We start from the raw sequence: 8092 nt of genomic DNA, 5'->3' as shown, positions 1-8092 counted from the left end.
TATTTTACTCTCTCATCAGTTTATTCTAATGACACACTCTATTGCCTTGAGCTCTGTAATTGCTTTAAGCAGTAGAGTCTTCTTAAGAGTCATTAGGGTTGGAATTGAAGAAATCTAGAGCCTTAGCTTAGCACTTTGACTTCACAATTAAGTTTTTGATTTTGCAAACTTAGGTAAATGGAAAAGCACTTTGAACTCACTTTTGGATAATTAGCAGAAAGAGACAATGGCTTTCCAAGTCACAGTGTGGCAGGGTTCAAACTGAGCAAATGAGAACAAAAATCAACACTTTCATATTCATACAAACCTTCTGCCACAAAGAATTTTCATTTAACTTAGGGTGATAAATCTGGGTAATTATGTGATAAGATTATTCATAAAACTGTTAATCAAACTCATATATTTTGTGGCATCTCATACATAACTCTGCAATTGGAATCTTAAAGGAAAATACATTATTTGAATCTAAAAATATCACTCCATTGTAACCATTTATCAGCAAAAATGGAAAAATGTCTCTTGGCTAGTTCTGTTTAGTCACTTACTGCAGTAGAAGGTGTTATAGCCAAGACATACAATTATAAATAATACAATCTATGCCTGTTTCTAATGCGTACTCCCCAATAAACATCCAATGTAAATAAAGAAATACGCTTTTGGTCTAGAATAGATATTCTAAAAATCCTTTTAAAGTCAGGGTTTGCCATGGATAGATAAAGACAGAAAAATCCTTTCTCTATTTTATTTTGTTAAATCCATACATAAATACTTTTGGAGGGTATCTAATGCTTCTACTAGCCAAGATCTTATTCAGGCATTTGCCATCTGAGATAGGAAGGTATAAATAACACCAGAATAAAGATGGCAAGTTTGAAGGTAATTTAAAAAGCTGGATGTGTGCTAAATCGCTGAACATGATACCCAGGGCTAGTACATTCAGAGGGAATCCACAGACTGACTTTCAGACACCAAGCTTCGCTTATGCTTTTCTCTTTAAATGAAATTAATTCTCACGTGGTCTGGGGGAGCACCTTTCAAAGGAATATTCCCTTTTCGGTAGCTTAGAAGCATTCATTTGCCTCCCTTGGATTACCCATATTCTCTTTCGGCTCAGCAATTTCCACCTCACTATAGAAAGTCATTTCATCCTTGGGCAGAAGTGCATTTCCGGATATATTGGGCATTTTTGATCCCTGTTGGCTCAGGGGACTTCTTTGAAGATCACAGTCAGGAAAAACATTTTTCTGTGGATGGCAACAATTGGGAGATTCTGGGTAACTCTTAGAACCACTGAAATCAGTGCATTTTCAATAGGTATGGTTCTCTCATGGATTAGCAGATGGGTTGGCAGAGGAAGATTAAAGCAGCATATTGAGGACTGAAAAAAATAAAAGAACTTAATGAACTTCATACTCCTGTTGATGGACATTTTAGGTTGTCAGCTCTTTTTCAGTATTACAAATAATATTGCATTGATACTCGTGGCTATGTAACATTTCCTCTAGACTATATTCCCATAAGTAGAACCTTTGGGTCAAAGGGTGTATATACATCTTTAATTTCACTAGATATTATCATATGGCTCTCCAAAATGCCTGTACCAATTTATACTCCCATCAACCAGATGTGAGATTTTCTGTTATTCTACCTCTTTACCAAAACTCAGTAGTATCTGAATTTTAAATTTTTATTGGTTGTCCAATGGTGGTAAAATTGCATTCCCTTACTGTTTTAATTTGTACTTCTCAGAGGAACAGTCATATTGGATAACTTTCCTATATCCTTTGGCCCTTAAGCTTCCTCTTCTGTGAGTTACCAATTTCTATTCCGCTGGCTTTTTTTTTTCCTCCTATTGATTTGTAAGATCTTCTTTAAAAATACTCTTTGTAATTTTGTTTCACAAATAGCATCTTCTAGTTCATGGATTTTCTTTTCATTTTATCTTTGGGAGTATTTTGTAGGTCTGAAGTATGTAATTTTAGTGTAGTTGAATTTATTGATCTTGCTTTTTGTATATTTAAGAAATCTTTCCCTATACCTTGGTCACAAATATTTTCCTAAATTGGGTTCAAAAATGTGTAAGCCTTGATTTTTCACAACTGGAATTTATTACTTTTGTTTATTGTGTGTTAGTTCTCTCTTGCTGTGTTACAAATTACTACAAATGGCAGCTTACAGTAGGACAGATTTATCAGCTCAAAATTCAGTAGGTCAAAAGTCTATACAAAATAGTTGAGTTCTCTGCTGATGATCTTAGGAGGCTGAAATTTAGTTGTTGACTATTTGTGTGTTTATCTTCCAAGCCTACATGGTTGTGGTAGGATTTAGTTCTTTGCAGCTGTAGGACTCCTTGCTGGCTATTAACCAGAGGCCACTCTAGCTCTTAGAAACCATGCACATTCCTTACCATGTGGCCCTCCTCGGTCTTCAAAGCCATCTTTAAGGCCACTCTCTTGTGTTAAATCACTCTGCATGCTTCAGATGTCTCTGACTGAGAATCTCTTCTACAGGAAGAGTCCTGTCCTTTTTAAGGGCTCACCTGATTAGGTCAGGCCCACCTAGGATAATCTCTCTATTTTAAAGTCAACTGATTTGGGATCTGAATTACATCTGTAACATTCTTACACAGCAGCACCTAGATTGGTGCTTGATTAAATAAGTAAGAGAAGCTGTGGGTATACCATGGCCTCCATAATTGGGAGCCATCTTAGAATTTGGCCTACCACATGCTATAAAGTAAGGATGCATATTTTTTTCATTTGGATCACTACTTTCATTTTGGGAAATTTAAGACATATACAAAATAGAGAAAATAATTTCATGAACTGTTATGTTCCCAGTACCCTGCTTCTATAATTTCACATAACTAATTTTGTTTCATCTACATCCCCTTCTCCCCATACCCCACCTGCAGATTATTTTTCAGCAAATCCGAGACATAGTAGTCTGTAAATCTTTCCATATGTATCTTTAAAGACAATAATTTCATTCTGCCTGGAATTAGCCAAACTCGAGGTTTAAGGGCACCATTCTTCAGACCGCCAAGTCGGCCCAAGACTTCTGACACCAACTGCAAGTTCAGGGGTTTCCTAAAATCACCTTCGGTTTTAATAATTTGCTAGAAAGTTGCAGAGCACTCACAGAAACTGATTATATTCACAGTCATATTTATTATAGGCAAAGAAAGCAAACTAGAAGATATGCATAGGGCAGTATCTTGGACTAGGAGGGCTCCAAATGTAGAGTTTCCATGTCCTCAGGGATGCATTACCCGCCCAGCATTGATATGTGGCAATAAGTATATGGAGTACTGCCAAGTCAGAAAGCTCACCCAAGCTTTGGCGTCCAGACTTCCCACTGGGGTCTCATTATGTAGGCATGATTGATTGAATCATCACCCATGTGGTTGAACTCAATCTCCTGGCCCCCTCTGCTCCCAGAGGTTGAGCTGATACATGTGGCTCACAACCCCAACCCTCTAATTACACGGCTGGTCTTTCTGTCGGGGCCAGTCGCTACCCTGAGTCATTTCCTACCCTGAGTCATCTCATTAGCATAGACTATCAGGCAAAGGCTAAAGAACTCACCATGAATAAAAAGACATTCCAATCATTTAAGAAATTCCTAGGGTTTAGAGGTTAGCTCCCAGGAACTGAGAGCAAAGGCCAGCCAAGTCTGTCCATCCATCCTTCCTTTCTCCTTCCTTCCTTCCTTCTTTCCCATGATACCGCTATGACACCGAAAAAATTAAAACAATTTCCTATTGTCATCAAATATCCAATAAAGGTTCTAATTTCCCCCCATTGTCTATTAAAAAAAAGCCAATTGATATCTATAAATCAGTATCCTAACAAGCCTCACACATTGCACTTGGTTGATATGTATCTTAAGTATCTTTTAGCTTATAGGTTCCTCTTCCCTCTTCCCCCGCCCCCCACCCTTGCAATATATTTGTAGAAGAAAATGAGTCATTTGTTCTATAGAGTCTACCATGTTCAGGATTTTGCATAAATTACATAACCATAAAACACCATTTACATGTGACATATTTGAACTCACTGAGCTAGAACAGACAGTTCAAATACACCTTGCAGCACACATTTCACAGGCACAGGCAAGCATTTTAAAGACTCTCGGAAAAAGCTACTGGTTGAGGAAACAGCTGGGTGACCTGGGAACTCTGGAATATCTGTTCTGGTCTGTCCTTGATCATCTTCCATGTGGAACGGCACGTTACCCTCTTGTGAATGAGTGGTCTAGTGCTTGGAAAGCTCTAGGACTTCAAGGCCTGTTTCTGTATGACAGATAACTTCAAAGAGGCCTCTACCTATGGCCCTGCCTAAGGGGATTTTCTAAGAATAAAACGAACTGCACGTCTGTCAGTGACTTGGAATCCCCCAAGACTTCTGCTTGTCAGGAAATGAAGATTTGACCAACAAGGGCTTTGGAGCTCTGGGGTCCAGCTGAATAAACTCTGGAAAAAAACAAAACTGGGACTCTGGCTGAATTGGGAATCAGGTCTTGTGGGCCCAAATGACTTCTAAGTCAGAATGACACAGATTTATAGAGGTCAACTGTAAAAAACTTGACTAAAGAAAACTGGCCCTGTCTCAAAAACAGACATGTCTTTCAACAAAGTTCTTTGAGAAGTGCTCAGAGGTGAGAGCTGAGCCCCGAAGAAGTGCCTTTAGAGATCCCATCACAATTGTCTTGCTGCTGATAGATCTGCTCTTCAAAAGAGCTTTGGTGTCATGTGGGAGAAATCGGTCCCCCACAACGAGTATGAAGTCAATGTTCTTAATATGTTTTCTTTTTTAAATTTAATTTAATTTATTTATTTTTGAGAGAGAGAGAGAATGAATGAGGGGGAGTGCAGAGGGAAAGGAAGAAGCAGGCTCCCTATTGGGAGCCTGATGCAGGACTTGATCCCACGACCCTGGGATTGTGACCCGAACCAAAGGCAGAGGCTTAACCACTGAGCCATCCAGGCACCCTCTTAATATATTTTTAAAAAGACAAAGCTACTTCTTTCACTTATGGCTTTACTCCGGGCTTTTGTCCTGGCAAACACACCATTTGAGGGTGGGATGGATACCATGGCCATCCCATGGACCCTCTCATGGCCAGGAATCCTCAGTTTATGGGACTGCATGAGGTACTCAGACCAAATAAATGCCAACGTATTTGGCAGATTTAAAATGTAGATATACAAGCTGATCTGCCACAGTGCTGAAACTCTGAAGCACATATGCTTCCATATTCCAAACCCAGAACTCTCTCCTTCCCAAGATCTGCCTGTCCATTACCTGTCTAGCAACACAGCTGTGAAACCCAGAGCACCAGCTAAGCTCCTTTTTGGGGAGCACGGGCTGCTACCCATGGTGGGCTTCAGGAATGAAGTTAGTTCCTTTCTTCCTCCCTGGCTTCTATCACCAGAATATCCATTTGGACCACCAAGGCCAGCTTCTGGAAAACAGAGGTTTGCTCATTGTGGACTCGGGACAGGTTCCTTGGCCGACTGTCCCGTGGGGACGGGGGGGGGAGGTTATACACATGGAAGCGCATTTTCAATGAGGAAATGGAGCTCTCTGGATTGTTGTTCCTCCAGAGGAAAGCTGCTAAGAGAAACCCTGTGTTGGGAGCCAGACCCAGCGAGGGCAGACTTGTAGGATAGCCCTGAGGAGCTGGAATGTCATCTTGCCATGTGGCTCAGGGAGATGGAGGATGAAGCTGGGTTCTTACGAGAACTGTGCTGGGGGCTGAAATGCTTCCTGAAGAGGATGCTGGGGAGGAATGGACTCTGAGACTCAGTGGAAGACTTCAGGTCTGGGAGGTCGTTGCCAAATGGAACTAGGGGGTGGTCGGGAGTGAAAGTTCTGTGCTGCCCAATGCCATGTACAGACTGACGTGGGTCCAGGTTCTGTGGTGTTGCAATGAAGACTGTTGTTCTTCTGGAAAGCTTTGCTCAGGGGAGCCTGGCAGGAGCTCACTTTGTAGCCAGAACTCTTGGGACTTTTCTCCTCAGACTGCTCCAGTGTCACTGTTCATTTCACCACCAGAAAATTGAGGGTGATTACAGAGAACCAGAGCAGGGTGGATGGTCCAGAGGGTTGGGCTTTGGAAAATTCCTTCTTTACTATACATAAAGATCTGAGACTTTGACGCAAAGCAGTGGTGCTTCCAGCTTTGGCTGAAAGGATGAGAACCATGTTATGAGGCTTAGTCTATGATTCCTTCACCCTGACTTTGAAAGAGCCATTACTTTCTTCTTGGTCAGTATTGATGTCATCAGCCCATGGTGTGGTCTGCTCTCCTTGCATGGAGACGTGGGTCTACATCCAGCCTTGGGGCCAGAGAGTTTGGATCTCAGCATTCAGGAAAGCTTCCACCCTTCTATTCCGCAGAATGGCTCTTGTTTCTTTCCAGACCACTGTCTGACAGAGTACCTCCTTGATTTCAGCATTCTCTCCCAATTTCTTCCAGGCTCTCTTCCCCTTTTCCTTTTCTTTACCAGAAAAAATCTGTTCTCTCTGCTCTTTCTCCTCTTCCTGCATCTCTGCAATCTTTGCTTGTGTGTGTGCCTGGCATTCATCCTGGTACTTGGCCAGCTGCTCTGGCATCGCCCTGCCAATAGCTTCTTTCGGTTTCTATGGTGGCTCCTTCAGATGCACGGGCCCCTCCTGCCACCCCCCAGCTCCCAGAGAAGTTTTTGAGAAAGTATAAGCAGGATGTCCTTGCTGCAGAGCAGGAAGGAACTCCCATGGCCATGCATTTCAGAATGGACTTGGCTGCTCAGCTCCCACGTTTGTACCTCCATGTCTGATAGGATCCCATTAATATCCTAGGCAAAGGACTTCCTTTGTTCTCTCTCTTAGTGGTTCTGGAAGCCCGACCCAACTCCTCAGTACATCTCTCCAGGGTACTGACAGGTCTTTGCAGAGGGAAGAGAACTCTTTGAATTCCCGGTCCAATCCACCCCATGGGAATCTCTTTCATCCCCCGTATCACAGAGGGGTCTTCCTTGTGGAGACTCACTGAGCAGCTACTTCAAGTCCAAATCAGTGAGAGAGACCATGGCAGTGACCTTCTGGACAAATCGTTCTCAGAAGCAGAGCAGAAGGTTGAGTGCAAGGGGTGAGAGGTGCTCCCCTATTCCCACAGGCTTATGCCTCTCATGCCTGTTTTGGGTGGAGACTATTTCTCTTTCTGAAATTTTTTTACTGTCTCTTTATCATTTAGTGCCCCTTGAACACTCCTCTTCCTTCCTCCTCTTCTTATTCCTCCTCCTCTCCTTCTTCTCTTTCTTCTCCTTCTTCCCAGCATTAAGAGCTGTGAAACCAGTTTAGGAAAACCTGGACTTTTTTCACTTCTTCTCCCTGTTAAAAGTGTCATCTTTTCCCTTTTTTTCTCTTCTTACTCCCTTCCTTCAACTTGTTCAGTAATTTTCCCTCTTTAATGAACTTGTTGTCAGATTCTTTTGCTTGTCGTAACTGCAGATCCTCAGGTTGATGTAAAGTGCTCCATACTTCATTCAGAGAAGCAGGAAGAAGCTCATTACATGCTTCAAGTCCAAATCCACAGGCAGAAGAGTCAGATGCATCACACTCATGCCGCATACCAATCAACTCCCATATTTGGTCTTTTCCATGATTCTTTCCACCTCATTTCCAGATTGAAGACCTTCTCCTTTTTCCTGAACTCTCTTCACTAGCCCTGGGTAGAACTCTGGGCACATTCATCACCTGGGTCAAAGACATGAGTGTAATCTGAACAGTTGCTGCAGCCAGCTTAGAATCTTGATGTTCTTCTGCTCTTCCAACTTCCTCATGCCCAGATTTCTTTAAAAATGTGAGATTCAGAGGGCCCGGGAAAGAGGTGAACTGGATCCTGTGGTGTTCTAACATGGCTACAAACAAGTTTTGGCAGCTACTACTATTTGGCTTCTATGTCACAAGTGTAATAGCACGGTGGGCTGCAAATGTTTCCTCGCTAGCAGGCTTGGCCAGGTGCATTGGCTGCAATGCTTGTTATCAACTGGACCCAGAAGCAAGTCTACCAATGGTGCCCCATACAGTTCCACAGTCCATGTCCA

At 42.3% G+C, this 8092-nt stretch overlaps 1 pseudogene; it reads right to left on the bottom strand.

Annotated features, from left to right (window-relative positions):
* Positions 1 to 6224: 6224 nt before the first annotated feature.
* LOC101681055 lies at positions 6225 to 7616 on the bottom strand (annotated as a pseudogene).
* Between the last annotated feature and the right edge of the window lie 476 nt (positions 7617 to 8092).

Source organism: Mustela putorius, unplaced genomic scaffold (genome assembly GCF_011764305.1).
Source record: "Mustela putorius furo isolate JIRA1106 unplaced genomic scaffold, ASM1176430v1.1 tig00003836_pilon_pilon_pilon, whole genome shotgun sequence".
Classification (NCBI taxonomy): domain Eukaryota; kingdom Metazoa; phylum Chordata; class Mammalia; order Carnivora; family Mustelidae; genus Mustela; species Mustela putorius.
The sequence above is the reverse complement of the archived record's forward strand: the minus strand, read 5'-3'. Positions and strand labels throughout refer to the sequence as shown.